At 43.6% G+C, this 21,224-nt stretch overlaps 1 pseudogene; it reads left to right on the top strand.

Moving 5' to 3' along the window:
• The first annotated feature begins 155 nt into the window (after positions 1-155).
• On the top strand, positions 156-11,686 carry LOC111521627 (annotated as a pseudogene).
• Positions 11,687-21,224: the final 9,538 nt, after the last annotated feature.

The following is a 21,224-nucleotide window of genomic DNA, read 5'->3' as shown; positions in this document are numbered from 1 at the left end:
GTTGATGAACACGGGTTATTTTCAAATCTTGGCTATTATGAACAGTGCTGCAATAAACATGCGAATGCTTGTTATGCTGATTTTTTTCTTTTCTTTGTTTCTGGGCCTTTGTTTCCAGAACAGAGAGAACTGGGCTGGGCACAGAATCTCAGAGCATGGGGAAACAGGCCGCAGACCCCCAAACTACTGGACCATTGGAAGAGCATAAGCCAAATATCCGACTGCAGGACACCTCTAGGCCTGTGCTCCCCACCGTAAAATTCAGTGTCTCTTCTGAGCCGGCAAAGTGAGTCACAGCACCTGGACAGATCTGACCGACTAGGGGTAACAGGTGTGATGGCTGAACAACTCTCTAACAGCAGCCAAGGGTGCTCTGTCAGTCCCCCTTCCCATGTCCATCTCCAGCAGGATCTGCCTCCATTCATGCCCTGCTCCTCTGGCTTGGCAGGAGGCCCCTAGGCAAGTTAGATACGGAGGAAATGCCAAATCACAGCCAGAGGAGGTTGTCTCCAAGCCCCATGTATTCCCGTGCCCTGACTCCCAGGCTCCTTGTGCACCTGAAAGATGCTCTATGAGTTCATAAGGATGGCCATGAGCTCACCACTTCCCCTGCCTCTCTGACTCCCCATATGGATGAATGTTACCCATCTTTAATCTTCCAGCCAACTTCAAATGTCACCTCCTCCACCTTCGAGTCCATTCGGAACCAACATACCCGTAAGCTGAACATTTGGAATGTTCCAAACTTCTCTCTTGCCTCCTTCAGAGGAGTCTGACTCCCTCAGTCTGCACCCTCCCTTGTTCAACTATTCTCTCCACTGTTTATTTAGCAAAGTGCCTTTGTTGTTAAATTAATGTGGCTAAGTGTCTGTTGGATTTTCCAGAGATTAGGGCCTTGGTCACTCATCTGATTGGTTAACCTCACATCTTTTACAGTTAGTTTCTCTGTAAAAAGCTTCAGTCCTTCTAACTATAATGTGAACTCATTTTCTCTTAACCTTATGTTCCCTACTGTTAAACCAAAGTGAATTAATTCAAGATAATCACGAGCTTTTATGTGGTCTATAGATCTTTGCCTTTAGGGCAAAACCTAAAGGTTGCTTGTTGTTGTTGTTGTTGTTGTTTCCCATCATTCTTAGTCTAAGAGTACCAAACTGGGCATTCAAAATCCCAAGTCCCAGGCCAGGCACAATGGCTCATGCCTGTAATCCCAGCACTTTGGGAGGTGGAGGTGGGTGGATCACTTGAGGTCAGGAGTTCAAGACCAGCCTGGCCAACATGGTGAAACGCTGTCTCTACTAAAAATACAAAGATTAGCTGGGCGTGGTGGCAGGTGCCTGCAATCCCAGCTACTCAGGAGGCTAAGGCAAGAGAATCGCTTCAACCCGGGAGGCAGAGATTGCAGTAAGCTGAGATTGTGCCACTGCACTCCAGTCTGAGTGACAAGAGTGAGACTCGGTCTCAAAAAAGAAAAAAGAAAAGAAAAAAATGCCCCAAATCCCACACGCCTGCTCTGTATGTTATTCCCAAATTACTTTTAAACTTTAAGGTATGTCTCACTTTCTCCAAGATGATAAAATATGCAGGGAAGGAAAACACCCAATCAGTCAAGCAGGGGAAGAACAAGACATAAACAAGCTGAAGGTTAATGGCAGCAACATAAAATAAGCCAGAGACAAAGTATCCCACAAACCAGAGAAACCTCAGGGGCATGCACAACTGGAGAGAGCAAGCCAGAGGGGTCTCAGCACAGCTCACCTTCACTTGTCCAATGGGAGAGCGCTACCCCATCAGAATGGTTAAAGTTGGACACCAGCACCTTCAAAATGTCCTGAATCTACAGGAGGTGAAAAGGTAAAAACAAAGGCAGGGGAAGAAAGATAAAAGTGGCTTAGAGAGAAGCAAGAAAGTCAGGAAAGGAGGAAGATGTGGGTCCAGGGAAATGAAATGTTGAAGAAGAGCAGAGGTCAAAACCATGGCCTGTGCCATTCTTCCCAACAGCCACCTGCTGCTTTGCCAGGGGCAGGAACAAATAGATGGAAAAGTCTCCTGAGAAATGCAGTCACAGAATGGAGTCACCTGACCAATGCAGCTCTTAATACACTCAGTGGACCCCTCTCCTCAGGCCCAGGATGTGGGCGATGAATCTAGTAGAGCTCCAGATGTCAACCTCCATTTAAAAAACCAGACTTCTGAGTAAGGGTTAACTTGAACAAAGGGGGCTTCAGCTAAAAAACAAGTTTTAAAGACACTGATCTTATCCAGTATCATCTTACAGAGGAGGAAACTGAGGCCCAGGGGACGAAGTGATTTTTCTGTGGTCACCAAGCAAGCTAGTGGCCAGTTAGAGCTTCTCTTAATTCTAGTGCCTGGGGCTCTCCTCACCACACCCTGGGGCCCTTTCAGTGACTTCTAAAGGGACAGTCGGATGGCAAGTGGCTGTTCTCATTGGCCTGGCTTCCTCTTGAGACTGGGGATGAGGAAAATCAAACAGCAACGACATTTACTGGGTGTTCTGGGTGTTTACAGCAGGCCATGTTCTAGGGATTAACATAAAAACAACAACAATAACAAATCACATTTTAACTTCACAAATGGAAGTCAAGCAACACCACTTCTATTTTATAGATGTGAAAAGAGAGGCCCAGAAAGCTCAAGCGACTTGCCCTCAATCATATCCCTAGCATATAGAGAAGCAGGATTCGAACCCAGAATTCTTAACCAGTACCTGGCAGTTCTTCCACAATCTTAACAACTACCCACTGCTGCCCCTTGGGCCCCCTGTGCCCAGGAGCCTGACCAGCCAAGACTCACATCTCCAGGTGAGTGGAAACCACCAGAAGTGGTTGTCTCAGGGTTACTGCTGTTTTTTTCTTTTCTCTCTTCACTCCTGCTGGAACACCAGGGCTGTTCCTCTGCTGATACTCTTAACTGTGGGAAAGAAGAGGAGTAATACGCATGAGAACAACAAAGCCTTACAGTCGTATCCTCCTTTACAGTTTTTACAAAATACTTTTATACACCATCTGATTTAATGCCACCAACAACTGTACAAAGTGATGTCGCAATCACTTAGTGACTGAGAGGGACTGATATAATAGCTTAAAAAATAAAAGGCAATACTGGACCTTAAACTCAGTCTTCTGACTCCAAGCTCTGGGGTTTGCCACGAATCGGCAGCTGCCAGGGATCAAAACCAGAGGCAGAGGTAGAACAGTAAACATTAAGGAGGCAGGAACTGTACACTCTGTGGTTTGGAGTCATACATCCTCACACATCTGTTAGTGCTAAGAAGTGCACCAGTACCACTCAAACTTTTATATCAATGTGTCCTCATGGCAGAAGGCAGCCTTTCTCTTAAAGCTGGGAATTTATCAGAAAGAGAACAACTTAAGCCTCATTTCAGAGAGGTCTCATTTCAGAGAGGTTCTTAGAAACCTACATGACTGTCATCCCTAAGTACATTAATGTTTTTTCTCTTTCAAGAGAATCAAGGGAAACTGATGCTTCAGAAAGATGTCTCACATTTATCCTGTGACACTCAAAGTACCCCAGGTTGAGATGATATGAGGAAGATTCAAGCTGTCAAGTTCAGTTTCTCGAGACCTATTCCACAGAAGATGAGCAGCTCTCACTCCAGAGACCACCGACTGAAGGGCAGTCTGGTCCCAGAACCATGGAGAATTAGAATATGAGGTGAAAAACTCAGAAAAAAATGTTAAAGTATCTCTGGAGAGTAGAAGTGTGGGAGAAAACCAAACCAGACCCATTCTCCCATTGCCACCCAGAGATACTGTTAATGTTTTGAGCTCATGGGGGAAGTATAGGCTTTTTGCACTGTCAATGTCTATGTTAAGGGATTAAGGCAGCCTGAAAACTCTCACTCCCGTGTCCCATAGTCCCCATTCCCCTTCTGGCTGGAAATTTATGCTTCCAGCAGAGGAGCCAGAAATGGGGTGAGAACTCTTAGGGGACTAGGTTGTAAGATCAAAGGCCAGTCTTGGAGCAATAATGACAGCTCCTAGGGGAACTGTGACATCACTACATTCCACTCCTCCTGGGGAGGGGGGAGCCACATCAGCATGATGCCTGAGTCACTGATTCACAGTCTGGGAGGGGGACGTAGGGCTAGGAACCCGGTACTTGGAGACACCAGCCCAAAGAGCCCAGGGAGGTCGGGATTGGGGCAGCAGGATGACAGGCAGAGACTGCAGCAGGGAGCCCCAGATGTCACCAGCCCAAAGTTACCCAGGGTGACTGGCGAGGGCAGGGGCTTGGGCTGGGGGACCCAGGTTCTTGGAGACCTGAGCCCAAAGAATCTAGGGAGGTTGGGCTTTGGGCAGCGGGAGGTAAGGGCTGAGTGTGGACCAGGGGGCCCCAGGAGTCACCTGGCCAAAAACACCCAGTGGTGACTGATGAGGGCAGGGCTTGGGCTGCTTGCTGAAGGGAAGGTCTGACTGACAAGACTTTGGTGGGGGGAACCCAGAGGTGCCAGGTTTGGGGGACCCAGCCTGGTGTGCCTCCGGAGTGGTATGGACTCTGGTAGCGGTCTTGCCATTGGAGGGGATTTGTGGCTGGGTTGGGGGACCACGACCTGGTGTGTTTTACCTTTTTCTTGGCTGCAGCCAATTTGCTCTGTCGAGTTTCTTCAGCCATCATGAGTTGGGAAGGGAGGCAGGGTTGGTGCCACATCAGCAAAATCCCAGCAATGACTGCCAAATGCCTCCAGTCACCTACCAGGCAGCTGTGTGACTGAGCCAGAGGAGGTGTAACCAGGGCCCCACTAGAATGCAGAATAGGGGTGTGGCCTTAATGATCCAAGCCCATTGGTCAATGAGAAAGATGAAAGCAAAAGGAGGCGTGGCCAGGCAGCAGCATGTCCAGAGGGACCTGTGGTATCACAAGGAAAGCTGACCATGAAACCGCTGTCCCCACCCACTCTGGGAGAGGGGAGGGGCCAGCTTTTGCTTTAAAAGCTTTAAAACTTTAAAAAATATATGTGTGTATGCTTTATATATATGTGTGTCTGTGTGTGTGTATGTGGTCCTCCAGAGCTGTCTTTATTATCCAGCTTCTATGCAAGGTCTGTGAGTTTGGCCTATATTTTTCACCTTCAAATGGAGTACAAGAATTACCAGTATTAGCTCAATGGAGATACAAATCCTATAAAATTGAAAAATCCATAGCATGCTTGATGATTAATGAAGCAGACTATATTATTCAATATTCCAATAAGATAAAATAATCACAATGATTTCCCTTTTTTGGAAAAATATTTCTCTTATTTTCCTACATTATTGTTAAGATTTTTTTTAAAACAAGAAACATATCTAATATCTTTAAAAACACAAAGCTTTTGGGTCTGGTGCAGTGGCTCACACCTGTAATCCCAGCACTTTGGGAGGCCAAGGTGGGTGGATCACCTGAGGTCAGGAGTTCAGGACCAGCCTGGCCAACATGGTAAAACCCTGTCTCTACTAAAAATACAAAAACTAGCCAGGCGTGGTGGTGGGTGCCTGTAATCCCAGTCACTCAGGAGGCTGAGGCAGGAGAATTACTTGAACCTGGGAGGCGGAGGTTGCAGTGAGCCAAGATCATGCCGCTGAACTCCAGTCTGGGTGACAGAGCCAGACTCCATCTCAAAAAATAAAATAAAATAAAATAAAAACACAAAGGTTTCAATTTAATAAGCACTCAAAGTTCTTTACCGGTTTAAAACAAATACAAGGCCCATTTTTTGAGAATCACCTGGCCTCTCTAAGCCTTGCAAATGATACTGAATTTCTCACTTGATACTTGGCTATTATTTGGAATCATGAAAACCAAGAATTGTGTTATATCACAGTGTATTGCTTGTTACCTGAATTCCAGAGTAGGCTGGGATCAAGGGTTGAATCTTTCATCATTTGCTCCATAACCTGTGTGCTTCTTATCCCAGACCAAACTAAGCTTTTTTCTGGAGTTCTACAATTTACAGTTAGTAGACAAGAGTGGCACTCAAAGGTGTAGTCTCTGGATTAGCAGCACCAGCAGCACCTGAGAACTTTCTGTAAGTGCAAATTCTCAGATCCCACCCTGGACCTGATAAATCAGAAACTCCGGAGTAGCACTCAGCAATCTGTGCTGCAGTACTCCCTCCAGGTGTTTAGGACCTCTGGCATACAGCAGATAGCAAAATGTGTTTCCTTTTGTAGGTCCAAGGCCAGGGATACTGCATGTTCTGTCTTGATATGAAACAATGACATGCAATTAGAAGACATAAATTTCCTTCCTACTCCCACCCTCCACCCAATGTGTTTTATTTTTATAAGTTAAATAAGAAAACAAGTGACAATCAGAGATTTAGTCTAAAAAGTATATTTACAAGTATCAGTTCTCATCCAGCCTCATCTCATACTGTGTAGCAGGACGAGCCACAGACAAAACTCCTCAGACATTGAGTTAAAGAAGGAAGGGGTTTATTCGGCCGGGGGCATCAGTGAGACTCCTGTCTCAAGAGCCAAGTCCCCGAGTGAGCAATTCCTGTCCCTTTTAAGGGCTCACAACTCTAAGGGGGTGCATGTGAGAGGTTTGTGATCGATTGAGCAAGCAGGGGGTACGTGACTGGGGGCTGAATGCACTGGTAATTAGATGAGAACAAAACAAGATAGGGATTTTCACAGTGCATTTCTATACAATGTCTGTAATCTACAGATAACAGAACTAATTAGGTCAGGGGTCCACCTTAAACTACCAGGCCCAGGGAGCGGTGCCAGGATGTCTGCCTGTGGATTTCATTTCTGCCTTTTAGTTTTTACTTCTTCTTTCTTTGGAGGCAGAAATTGGGCATAAGACAATATGAGGGGTGGTCTCCTCCCTTAATACAATACCATTTACATTCTCTTACATCTAAAGTTTTAGAAAAGGATCTTCAGGCAAGCTAGGAGTTCTATAATAAAACACCAAGTAGATCAGAATGTCTAAACTTACTAGAGAAGAAAAGTGAAATCATTGGCTATATTTTCAAATTGCATTCAACAGGAAATTTAAGTTTTGAATTTTTTTCATCTTCATGCTTCCAAGTTAATAGAATTAAACTCGAATAGTCCATTCTTTCAAAGCCTCTAGCCAGGCAAAGTTTTACTGTATTACTTCTTGCTTTCAATGGATCTAAAGCAGAGTCCTGGCAGGCACATTTTGTATACCTGCAAAGACACAGAACTAAACAGTTCCATCGGTTCCATATTAAAACAAAAGTCCTGTAAACCTTGGATGGTGAGTGTAATACTTTAGCACTAGCACCGAAACCTCAAATATGAAAAGATACTAAGAACACCACTAGCAAATAAAAGTGAGCTCTTGGCTGGGAGCAGTAGTTCATGCCTGTAATCCCAGTACTTTGGCAAGCGAAGGTGGGAGGATTACTTGAAGTCAGCAGTTCAAGACCAGCTTGAGCAGCATAGCGAATTCACATCTCTACAAAATATTAAAAATCAGCTGGGCATGGTGGCACGCACTGTAGTGCTAGCTACTTGGAAGGCTGAGGTAGGAAAATCACTTGAGCTCAGGAGTTCCAGACTGCGGTAGCTATGATCATGCACACCAGCCTGGGTGACAGAGCAAGACCGAGATGATTACAGTCTGCTCTGCTCCAGTTTACATTAAAATCGCTAAGTTAAAATACTTTCAATCAGCAGGATAAAAATTAAGTGAAATGTGACTTGAGAGCTTGGTCAGAAAATAGGCAACAGAGAAACAGGCGCTTCCCACAACAATAAAAATGGCCAATAAACATATTAAAAAGGTTCAAAAGCACTAGAAACCAAAGAAATGTAACAAAAACAATGAGATTTTCTGATTAAAGACCAGCAAGGAGGACAAAGGGAAGGGAGAAACGGGAGCTCTGTCCCTGTTGGTGGGAGTAGAAACTGAACCAATTTTCCTGCAGGATAATTTGAAAATTTCTTTTAAAAACCCAAAAATTGTTTTATGCTATCTTCCTCCAGAAATTCTACTTCTATAAATTCAGTCCAAAAATGCTTGCTTGAGTCAATTAAAATGTACATATAAGAAAATTTACCTCTGGGGAGGCAATGATTAACTTAATATACATCCAACTATTATAATGATGATGCCAAGGATATATTTACTGCCATAGAAATATGCCCAAAACATAGTAAGTGACAAAAGACTATATATTATGATTCTACTTTTTAAAATGTTTATATGCATAAAAAGTATAAAAAGCAACAAACCAGAATGTTTTGAGTGTCAACATTAAAGATTTTTCTTTATATTTTATCTTCCAAATTATTACAAAAAGAATGTGATTTTCTTTATAATCTGGAAGTATTATTTTCATTTATTTATATTTCGATTGCTTTTCTTTTCCTTATTTTTTCTCATGTATGTATCACATCTAGTCTAGAGAGCTTGAATCCCTGCCTCTTGAGGTAAATCAGCCCATTTCTGTCTCTATAAATTTGCCTCTCATGGACATTTCAAATCAATGGAATTATACAATATGCAGTCTCGTGTCTGGCTTTTCTACTTAGCTAATGTTTTCGAGGTTGGTCCATGACATATAAAATGTTTTGGTAGTTTGTTGCTTTCATTACTGAGTAGAAGCCCATTGATGGATATACCACATTTTGTCAGGAGAGAGCCTTTTAAATCTGGATTCCAGCTTCCTGTGGTCTAAATGAAACCCTTTGAACACAGAACTTACACGGGAAGCTGCTGTGCTTGTCACAATAACTGCTTATCAGAACCAGCTTTGTCATCACAAGCCTGAACTGCTGCAGACATTTTTATCATTTTGCAGCTTCTTTTTTACAAGCAACTTCTGCACTACTACAGGTATGGACTTTTGAAGCATCTGATACATCCATTTAATAAGTATTAGCACGTGTCTGAGTGGACATGAAAGTGAACCCATCCATGCTACATTGTATATTTTTTCCTCCCCCAGGCTGGACCAGGGAGCCTCTCAACTTTCTACAGTATCCTGTCTCCATGGACAAAGCCGAATGGTATTAAAGATTCCGCTGCCTTTGTTAGGCAGATTTGGAGGGGAGGCCCAACAGCAAGGGTAGAGGGGCAAAACAGAGTGGAGCTTGTGGAACAGGAAGCCTCCCAGGTCCGCGCATGGCTCCCAGCTGTTGAGGAAGTTGTGGGTGGTGAAGTGCTTGCTGATGCTGTCCCGAGGCAGCTAGCACCTCCACTGAGCACAAAGGGTCTTGACTTTGGACTCTTACCCTTGTTTCACAAGGGTTTAAAAGCTGTTTTTGCTTTTGTTATTTTTCTAAATAATCATTACCTGGTAGTTTGTAATTCATCTTCCTTTGGGAGAGGACAGGGCTTTAAAACTGAAGAACATGATTTTTCATTAAAATATCAAAAATGGAAAAAAGTTACTTTGTAAACAATTTGCTATACACACCAAATGGCAGCAGTTGAGAATCTCAGTAAAATGTTAAATGAATTTGCTGCTTTTAGAGAAATAAAGGAAAAAAATTAGAAGAAATAAAGACAAAAATGCATTTGCTGGCCGTGGTACCCTTTTGCCTAAGGTTGGGTCACTGTGTCATCAGACTGTGGTAGGGGGAATGTGTGGTGTATATGTGTGAAACTTTTCATCTCAGGATGGATCATTATCTTAGTTGCAGTTTTCCTTCCTAATAGGGTTACAATGTGGTAAAATACGGGCTTGGAAGTGACAGACCTGAGTGACTCAGCACAGCTTAAAAAAAATCCAATAAAACTAACTTTTAATAATCCTGAGGTTGGTTTTTGAAACAATGGATACAATTACTCTGAGCATCTGGTTACCATTTTGAATCAGTAATACATACTGTCTCCACTCTTTTTTTTTTTTTTAATGGAAACAAAGTTTTCATCCAGAAAACCCCAAAACAGTGACTTTGTTTTTGTTTTTGTTTATTTAAGACAGGGTCTCACTCTGTCGCCTAGGCTGGAGAGGAGTGGTGGATCTCAGCTCACTGCAGCCTCGACCTCCCACCTCAGCCTCCTGAGTAGCTGGGACCACATGTGCCATTGCGCCTGGCTAATTTATTGTATTTTTTTTTGTACAAATGGGGTTTTGCCATGTTGCCCAGACTGGTCTCAAACTTCTAGACTCAAGCGGCTCACCCATTTTGGCCTCCCAAAGTGCTGGGACTACTGTGCCCAGCCTGCAGTGACTTTAAAACACAAGTTCAGGCCGGGTGCAGTGGCTCACGCCTGTGATCCCAGCACTTTGGGAGGCCTAGGCAGGGGAATCATGTTAGGAGATGGAGACCATCCTGACTAACACACGTCGAAACCCCGTCTCTACTGAAAACACAAAATAATTAGCTAGGCGCAGTGGCGGGCGCCTGTAGTCCCAGCTACTTGGGAGGCTGAGGCAGGAGAATGGCGTGAACCCGGGAGGCAGAGCTTGCAGTGAGCTGAGATTGCACCCCTGCACTCCAGCCTGGGCGACGGAGCAAGACTCTGACTTAAAAAAATAAAATAAAAAAGTAAGTTCAAGCGTCTCTTCTTAACTCCTTTAATTGGAGATATCTCTTCTCTCTTTCTCCTCATCTTTGATGTTCCCGCAGGGTTGACTGCTGACTGGATATACAACATATTTCAAAGTCCAGGCTGGGTGCGGAGGCTCATGCATGTAATCCCAGCACTTTGGGAGTCCTGGACAGGCAGATCGCTTGAGTCCAGGAGTTACTTAGACCAGCCTGGGTAACATGGTGAAACCTCGTTTGTATTAAAAATACAAAAAAGTGGGCGTTTCCGGGAGCACAGCCTGGAGTTGGTATCGGCCGCTTTTGGCGTGGCGGCCTTTTGCCCCAGGCTGGGCCAATCCTGTCGCTGAACCCCACAGGTAGATGCCGAGTTCAGAAGGAGGTGGGGCAGGTTCGCAAGAGCATAACTGCTGAAAAATCAGGAACAACTTACTCCTGGAGTGGTCTGTGTGCGCCACCTACCTAACCTACTTAAACCAGATCCTTTCCTATTTCTCCCAGTATGGCACTGTTACAAGGTTCAGACGATCCCGAAATAAAAGGACTGGAAATAGCAAAGGCTATGCGTTCGTGGAGTTTGAGTCTGAGTCTGTTGCGAAGACAGTTGCTGAAACAATGAACAACTATCTGTTTGGTGAAAGACTCTTGGCGTGTCATTTTATGACACCCGAAAAAGTACAGAAAGAACTCTTTAAAGACTGGAATATTCCATTTACACAGCCGTCAGATCCATCAGTGAAACGGTATAATCAGAATCCACCCTTACACAAAAGCTGCGGATGGAGGGGCGATTTTAAAAGAAGGAAAGATTACTCGTGAAGAAATAACTTAAAAAGAATTGATTATGATTTTCCTTCTTTGATTTTACAGAAAACGTAAGTACTTCAAAATCAAATTATTGGACATCTACAAAAGGCCAGGTTTTACGTAAGAAGAAGAAAAAGGTTTTAGGTGCTCCTGACACTCCTGGGAAGACTCCAAGGCCCCACGCCGGTTTGTACATCAACATTTTTGGGGAGATGAAAATCTGAAGTGGCTGAAATGAATGATGATAATGAAGAAAATGAAATCGTTTTCAAACAGCCCATATCCTGTGTAAAAGAAGAAATACAAAGGACTCAAACACACATTCACAGAAAAAAAGACAAAGGAAAAGCAATCAGTGGTTTTCAATATATTATATATAAGATTTCTTCTGAAAAATACAACATTTTGATAAGAAACAATACAAAAAATTAGCTGAGCGTGGTGGCTCATGCCTGGAGTCCCAGCTACTGGGGAGGCAGAAGTGGGAGGATCACCTGAGCCCAGGAAGTTAAGGAAGAAGTGAACCGTGATCGCACCACGGCACTCCAGCCAAGTCAAGTCACTTCGATTATCTTAACCTATTCTAGGCTGGCTTAAGAGGGATTTGTATTAAGAATACAATAGGCAATCTCACAGACATCTAAGTACAGAACTCAAAATATGACCACAGCATGGAAGGACTGGGCTGGGAGGTTCTTTTTCTCTCCTGCCTCCCTTCACTCTGGATTTCTGCTTCAGGCTTGTACCTTGCTCTGCAGATGGTCCAGGCTTCTCCAGCCTCTGAGGCTTTGACTTGCCCTGGCGGTATCCCTGGTCCCAGTGTTACTGGATCTTTCCGTACAGATGCTTCTCTGCAAAAAATCTATCAAACACCGTCTGTGTCATTTCTGATTAGCAGGATAGAGAATCTGATCCGCCTAGCAGTGGGGGTGGGAGTTCCCTAGTTGTCCCTGGATTTGCAGTGCTGCCCTTTCCAAAGACTTGAGGAGGGGCCAGATATCCAAAAAGAGGGTGTGGGTGGGGAATCACGAATACAGTCTACTTCAACAAGAAAGTATGAAGTAGAGGTGTTGGCTCACGCCTGTCATCCCAGCACTTTGGGAGGCTGAGGCAGGCGGATCACTTGAGCTCAGGAGTTCGAGACCAGACTGGCCAACATGGCAAAACCCTGTCTCTACTAAAAATACAAAAAATTAGCTGGGTGTGGTGGCACATGCCTGTAGTCCCAGCTACTTCAGAGGTTGAAGTGGGAGGATTGCTTGAGCCCAGGAAGTTGAGGCTGCAGCGAGCTGAGATCACAATGCCACTGCACTCTGGCCTGGGCAACAGAGCAAGACCCTTTCTCAAAAAAAAAAAAAAAAAAAAAAAAGGTTTAAAGTAGAAGCATCTATATGCACGATTGAAGTCCTGCTTCCCATATATTTTTTCACCTTGCCTTTTTTTCTGTCTAAAACACTGTATCTTAAGATTTCCCTGTGTTATCAATTACTCATAAGCAGTATTTTAATGATGGTATCAGAATCCATTATCTGGACTCATTGTCATTTATTCATCTGCAGTTGCTGGAGATACTCCCCTTTCTGCCACACTCGGTCACCCTTTGGACCTTGCTCTGTGTCCAGTTATGTACTAATACACATACTGGTCATTTAGGACTTAAAGTTAAGAATAAATAGTTATAGTTCCTAACATGTCAAAAAGAATGTATCTTCCTAAAAATAGAATGGCTTGGTGGTTATGATCATTTTAAAGTAAAATAGACAAATTGTTATTGAAATTAACATTTTGCTTTCTTCTTGTATCTATTTTCTCTGTCATTTTCATGGATAAAGTTTCATTTGGAAGGATTTTTATTTCAGAATAGAAATAGCATATGACATGAGAATGGGAACTCTGGAAGGTTCAACTTTCTAGTCAGTAGTTCCCTAAAACTGTCACAAAAGCGACTCATAATCAATTATGATTGGTCTGTATTGAAAGTGCATTATTGTTAGAAAAATGTTGGTACTTGAAATCCATGGTCATGGTCATTATAGAAAAGAAAACGTAGGCCTGGCACACATGGTTCACACTTGTAATCCCAGCACTCTGGGAGGCTGAGGTGGGTGGATCGCTTGAGACCAGCTTGGGCAACATGGCAAAACCCCATCTCTGCAAAACATACAAGAATACAAAAATTAGCCAGGTCTGGTGGCATGCACCTGTAGTCCCAGCTACTCAGGAGAATGAGGTAGAAGGATTGTGTGAGTCTGGGAGGTCAAGGTTGCAGTGAGCCCTGATCGTATCACTGCACCCCAGTCTGTGTGATGGAGCAAGACTTTGTCTCCAAAAAATAAAAAAATAAAAAAATAAAAAAAAAAAAGCAGATAACCAAAAAAAGTCATCTTAGAATTCTTTCCCGAAATTGTAATTGATGACACTTCTAAACTTCTCTCTGCTTGAGTAGACATTTTGGAAGAGTTTATACCGGACAAAACAGTCTTTAACTTTATTTTTTTTGAGACAGAGTCACACTCTGTTGCCCAGGCTGGAGTGCAGTGGCATGATCTTGGCTCACTGCAACCTCTGCCTCCTGGGTTCAAGCAATTCTCATGCATCAGCCACCCCGTAGCTGGGATTACAGTCATGTACCACCATGCCCAGCTAATTTTTCTATTGTTACTAGATATGTGGTTTCGCTATGTTGGCCAGGCTGGTCTCACACTCCTGGACTCAAGTGATCCGCCCGCCTCAGCCTCCCCAAGTGCTGGGATTACAGGCGTGAGCCACTGCGTCTGACCCGAAATGGTCGTTAACGTATTTTTGCTCAATTAGCCACACTTCTGGGTCTTTAATGTCTTTTATTTGAGTATTTGACAGTCACTTTATAGAGAATTAATGTCTGTATTGCTGGACATTTAGGTTTGTTCCAATTTCTCACCATTATAATGGATAATTATAAAAGCAAATAGTTGGAAAGAACCTAGACGTCCAACCCACTACGGGAATTGGTTAATGACACCCTGTTATGAATACTGGAGACATATTTTTCAGTTCTTAAAAATAAATCATAGAGGCCGGGCGTGGTGGCTCACGCCTGTAACCCCAGCACTTTGGGAGGCCAAGCCGGGTGGATCACGGGGTCAGGAGATTGAGACCATCCTGGCTAACACAGTGAAACCCTGTCTCTACTAAGAAATACAAAAAAAGTAGCCGGGCGTGGTGGCGGGCGCCTGTAGTCCCAGCTACTCAGGAGGCTGAGGCAGGAGAATGGCATGAACCTGGGAGGCGACGCTTGCAGTGAGCCGAGATCTAGCCGCTGTACTCCAGCCTGGGTGGCAGAGTGAGACTCTCTCTCAAAAGTAAATAAACAAATAAATAAATAAAATAAAAATCATAAATTGTGAAAATATGGGGTCTGCCCCCTCCAAATCTATTTTGGAAATAACTGTATTTGTGTGTATATATTATGTTATTGTCAGGTTGTAAGCTTTACTAGCAGAGAGGAACTTTTAAAGCGTTAACACCGAGTTACATCTAGCTTCTGGCTCTGGGTGTTATTGACTAGTAGTGTGCCTTGAGAAATCAGAACTCTCTGAATTTCAGTTTTCTCTCTGTATAAAATGAAGAAGGTTGAAATAAAAAAATTCTCAAGTTTCCTTTCAGGCTCTGATCTCCTCCATGTGATTCTGATAGTTACCTTGTCTGCAGGAAGCCCTTAGGGTAAGGGCACTGAGAACCTCAGGGTTCTGAAAAGGGAGATCCATGTGCCATCGCCATTGATAGTTGTTTTGTGCAAAACATGGTTTGCTTGCCTCTATTGGTGTGTTGCTTTTAAGTGTGGATTTTTTTTTAATCCCACAAATAATATTAGCAGAAATCAGAATTTCAAGAACTTCATGTAAATTGGTGGCATTTATAACAACACTTTTTTTGTTTTGTTTTGTTTTTGAGACAGGGTCTCCCTCTGTCACCCAGGCTGGAGTGCAGTGGTACCAACATGGCTCACTGCACCCCCCGCCTCCTAGGCTCAAGCAATCCTCCCCCTTCAGCCTCCTGGGTAGCTGGGGACCACAGCTGTGACCCACTACACCTGGCTAACTTTTGTATTTTTAGTAGAGATGGGGTATTGCCATGTTGCCCCAGGCTGGTTTCGAACTCCTGGACTGAAGCGATCCACCTGTCTTAGCCTCCCCAAAGTGCTGGGATTTCAGTCATGAGCCGTCACACCTGGTCCAACACTTCTTAATATCTTTTTGTTTTTTTGTTCCTTATTCTAAGGCATATTTAGATTTCTTGTGTGGTCTTTCTTCTTTATTTTTTTTTGAAACAAGAGTCTCACTCTATCACCCAGGCTGGAGTGCAATGGTGCAATCTTGTCACTGCAACTTCCACCTCCTAGGTTCATGCAATTCTCGTGCCTCAGCCTCCTGAGTAGCTGGGATTACAGCCGCGCACCACTGCACCCAGCTAATTTTCTGTATTTTTAGTAGAGATGGGGTTTCATCATGTTGCCAAGGCTGGTCTCAAACTTCTGAGCTCAGGCAATCCACCTGGCTCGGCCCCCCAAAGTGCTGGGTTTACAGGTGTGAGCCATGGTGCACAGCCATTTGTTCAGTCTTTGTTGCAGTATAAATGCAATCATTGGTTTTTGTTGTGTTTAATATTTTCTATTTAACTTTGGTATGAAAAGTTTTCTTTGTTGACCTTTTATTTTTCTTTTTTTGATACACAGTTTCGTTCTCATCACCTAGGCTGGAGTCTAATGGCAAGATCTCAGCTCACTCTAACCTCTGCTTCCTAAGTTCAAGTGAATCCCCTGCCTCAGCCTCCTGGGTAGCTGGGATTACAGGTGTGCACCACCACACCCAGCTAATTTTTGCATTTCTTTTTTTAGTAGAGATGGGGTTTCACCATGTTTGCCAGGCTGGTCTCGAACTCCTGACCGCTGATCCACCTGCCTTGGCTCCCAAAGTGCTGGAATTACAGGGGTGAGCCACTGCGCCCAGTAAAAAAGCACTGTTAACTTGTTTTCATTTTTGTATTGTGTCCTGGAAGTGGGATTTTCTCTCTTTCTGTTTTTGGAGACGGAGTCTTGCTCTGTCGCCCAGGCTGGAGTGCAGTGGTGTGATCTCAGCTCACTGCAAGCTCTGCCTCCCAGGTTCACGCCATTCTCCTGCCTCAGCCTGCCGAGTAGCTGGTACTACAGGCGCCCGCCACCACGCCCGGCTAGTTTTTTGTATTAGTAGAGGCGGGTTTCACCGTGTTCGCCAGGATGCAGAAGTGGGATTTTTCAACGGCCAGAGCACTGACATTTTGTGGTTCTGGCTACATGTGCCATATTTCTTTCTGACAAACAAAATATTTGTTTTGTAAAACAGTCTAACTCGCATTGATTATTATTTTAGCGAATTCTAGAAGTTTGAAACATGATCACAGCTGTAATCCCAGCACTTTAGGATGTGGAGGAGGGTGGATCACCTGAGGTCAGGACCTCGAGACTAACCTGGCTAACACAGTGAAACCCCATTTCTACTAAAAATACAAAAATTAGCCAGGCATGGTGGCACATGCCTGTAATCCCAGCTACTCAGGAGGCTGAGACAGGAGAATTGCTTGAACCCAGGAAGCAGGGGTTGCAGTGAGCTGAGACCACCGTGCCACTGCACTCCAGCCTGGCTGACAGAGTGAGACTCCGTCTCAAAAAAAAAAAAAAAAAAAAGAAAGAAAAGAAAAAGAAATACCATCTTACAGCCATCAGAATGGCCACTATTAAAAACAACACATGCCGGTGAGGGTGTGGAGGAAAGGGAACATTTTACACTGTTGGTGGGAGTGTACATTAGTTCAGCCACTGTGGAAGACAGTGTGGCGATTCCTCAAAGACCTAGAGGCAGAAATACCATTTGACCCCACAATCCCATTACTGGGTATATACCTAAAGGAATATAATATATATTATAAAGATACATGCACGCCATGTCCATTGCGGCAGTAGTCACAATAGCAAAGACATGGAATCAACCCAAATGCCCATCAGTGATAGGCTGGATTAAGAAAATGTGGTACATATACACCATGGAATACCATGCAGCCATATAAAGGAATGAGATCATGTCCTTTGCAGGGACATGGATGGAGCTGGAAGCTATTATCCTCAGCAAACTAACGCAGGAACAGAAAACCAAACACCCCACATTCTCACTTACACATCACAGCTGAATGATGAGAACACAAGGACACAGTGGGGAGGAAACAACACATGCTGTTGGACAGTGCGGGGGTGGGAGGAGGAAGAAGATCGGGGAGAATAGCTAATGCGTGCTGTGGTTACTACCCAGGTGATGGGCAGACAGGTGCAGCAAGCCACCATGGCACACATTTACCTATGTAACAAACCTGCACATCCTGCACATGTACCCCAGAGCTTAAAATAAAAGTTGGAAATCAAAATAAAGTACCATTTAAAAATAAAGATGAAAATAGATAAATGTGTCAGAATAATTGGTATCAATTGTTTAATTATAAGTGGCCTATAACCAAGCATTAGTAGAATTGGTTTTGTTGATTAGATCTCCTTCGAGTAAAATGATTAAAAACAACATTTTTTTAAACCTGAAAATCTGAGGATAGATTTTGGGCTGTGATAATACCCCAATCCATTGCCCCACAATGACCTTCTAGAACTTTTCATCTGGCCTCTTTGGCATCTAATTGTAAATTCCCAACCTGAGATGAGGTTGAAATTAAAGCACCCATATCAGTCATATATGTGTAATATGTATATTATATATACGTAGATGGATACATTGTACATGCAGTGTATTACATATGTACTATATATAATACATGTATATTGTATGTGTAATATATACACATAAAATAAAAATTTTGTGAAGAATGCTTGATGTAATCATGTTATCTAGTTGTTCTCCACTACACTTTTGGAGGACTGTCCTTGGGTAGCGTGGTGGATGTTATTTACTTAGAAATAAAGAATTCTATAGTCATATTTGGAAAGGTTATTCATCAGGGTTCTTTGGTTTACAAATGGCTGAATCCAGCTCAAAATGCCTTAAGCTTAAAGGTTTATGAACTACAAGACCCAGGGGTCCCTCTGGAGCAGCCCGATTCAGAGGCACAAACCAGGTCATCCAAACTTAGCCCTAGTCATTTTCGTGGTTCTGTTTCCTTTATTACTTTCTTCGAATACTGTGTTCTTTCATGACCCTCTACCCTCTGCCTAGATTCACCTTCCCTTCCTGCCTGGCAAATTCCTATTTACCCTTTAAAGCCCAGGTCAAATACTACCACTGCTTCATAGATTTTGCTGACTAACTGTCAGCCCTGTCTTAGTCTGTTTTTGCTGCTATAACAAAATGCTTAGAACTGGGCAATTAATATACAATGGAAATTGATTTCTCACACTTCTGGAGGCTGGGAAGTCCAAGATAAGGTGCCTGCAGATTTGGTGTCTGGTGAGGTGTCGCTCCTTTTAAAATGGTGCTTTGCATGCCTGTAGTCCCGGCTACTCTGGAGGCTGAGGCAGGAGAATCGCTTGAACCCGGGAGGTGGAGGTCGCAGTGAGCCGAGATCGCACCACTGCACTCCAGCCTGGGCAACAGAATGAGACTCTGTCTCAAAAACAAACAAACAAACAAACAATCCACAATGGTGCCTTGTTGTTCCATCGTCTGGAGGGCACAAAGGCTGTGTCTCATGTGGTGGGGAGGTAGAAGTGGGAGGCAGTACTCTGAAGCCTCTGTATAAGAAGGTGAATCCCATTCATGAGGGCAGAGTCCTCATGGCCTAATCACCTTGCCCCATCTCTTAATACCATCACCTGGAAAATTAAGTTCTGACATGTAAATTTTGGAGGGACATCTACATTCAAACCATATCAGGCTTCATGCAAAAATAATTGCTCTCCTGAGGGCATCCCTAAAGCCAATTGTTCATAGTCTAGTACAACACTGAGTTATATTAGAGGCTTCCATTTGTTTATTTTGTTTTGTCTTCTAATCACATGTGTAGAGAGATGGAGGGCTCCCCAAATCTGTGCTTCTCCTCTTTATTCTGGCCACATTTGTGTCAATTACATTTCCCAGCCCCCTTGCAGTTAGGTAAGGCCATGGAATTGAGTTCGTGTCCCACCAAATTGCAGGCCATTTTCAGAGTAGGCCCCCCAAACCTCCCACACAATTGTCCACACTGTCCCTCTCCTTTGACCTGTGGTCAGGTATAGAGAATCTGGGCGAGCACCTTCCATCCTAGAAGATGGTAGAGTCACTGTGTGCAGGGATACTGAATCCCTGAGTGACTGCAACGTTTCACGTAGCCCACATTGAGGTATCCTATGAGTGAGAAGTCAATCTTTATTATGCCATAATACTATATTTATCACATCAAGACACCTTTTAATTATTAATGTCTATTGTATAACAAGCCATATCAAAACTTAGTGGCTTCAAACAACCATTTTTAAACATATGCAATTCTGCATGTAGGCTGGGCTTAACTAGGTAGTTCCTCTGTGGTTCTTGCTGCTGCCGGTTAATCATCAGCTGGTGGGTTGGCTGGGGGCTGGGTCCAGTTGGGACACTGGAACACTGGCCTTCTCTCTCTTTTCATGTAGTTACAGGGCCTCTCTCCCTCCCTGTGGCTTCTCCATGGGACCCTTCGCTGGCCTCTCTACCAGCATACCCAGACTTCTGTGGAGTCTCCCAAGAGTGCAAAAGTGGAACCTGCCAAGCCTTCTTAAGGAAGAAAGGGCACAGCATCGCTTCCATTGCATTCTATGGGCTAAGGCAAGTTAAAGGACCAGCTTAATTCAAGGAAGGAGGGCTATGTGAAAGTTTAGTATGGGGAGGCATGGCTTTTGGAGGCTGGTGATGTAATAGACCCTCACAACCACTGAGATGAGGGACGTGTTTGTTATAGCAGCTGCCTATACTGACGAATCAACACCAGTAACTCAGTGTTTCCCAAATTTCATCAATCTCCTACTGCCCTCACTATTTTTGCACTTTCTATGTACCATTTTGAATATTACTCACTGTTTCTTTTATGTACCATTTTGAATATTACTCACTGTTTCTTTTAATCAATGAACTTGAAATATAAATTTAATGAAAAATAAACTTTGTGTCAGCACTGTAAATGAAAGGTTAGAAGTAGAATTATATTATTTCATTATCATTAAAATAAGTCCATAACTATTAAAATGGTCTATCAACGTAGCCCTTCAAACCATCCCCCTGTCATCAGGGATGGGCCCAGCCCCTGGAGAGGAGGTTATAGAGATGCTTGATAATTTTGGTTAAACTCAATTTTGTAGAATTCAAATCTGCTTCTCTATAATTTATACCCACCAGATTCCACTGAAACCCAGTCTGATTCCGCCTCTCTCTGACTGCCCTTAGATATCTGGTGAGCTTTCAAGGGAATTTTCCATCCCTGGAACATTTCCACTTTCTTCAACGTATCCTGTTTCCTTGAAACCTTCTAACAATGAGAAAAAAAAAAAAAAAAAAAAAAAGTCCAGTAAAATGCCCGAACCACCTCAAAATACCAAAGACAACCCTCCTCTCTTTTCTATATTTGCCCTCCGGGCCAGTTCAGAGCCCAGGAGCAAGATGGCAGATGGGCAGGTGTGGGTTGTTTCTCTGTGGGGATGACAGCGTGTCATCTCAAGACCACCTGTTTCTGTAACAACCATGATCGTGACCGTCTGTGTCACATGTGCTCACGTGTCCCAAGAGCTTGGAGGCACAGCTCCAGGATCCACGGCAACCCTGTACAGGGCTCTTGTTCCAAACGGTTCCCACTCTGTAGAGTTGCTCCCACACCTCCTTCAGCCCTTTGTTCATGGATCTCCATTTCTTCTTTCCCTCTCTCTCTTCCCCTGTCATTCTTTTTTTTTTTTTTTTTTTTTTTTTA

This window comes from Piliocolobus tephrosceles, chromosome 4 (genome assembly GCF_002776525.5).
Source record: "Piliocolobus tephrosceles isolate RC106 chromosome 4, ASM277652v3, whole genome shotgun sequence".
Taxonomy (NCBI): Eukaryota; Metazoa; Chordata; class Mammalia; order Primates; family Cercopithecidae; genus Piliocolobus; species Piliocolobus tephrosceles.
This window is presented reverse-complemented; position numbering and strand designations above follow the sequence as displayed.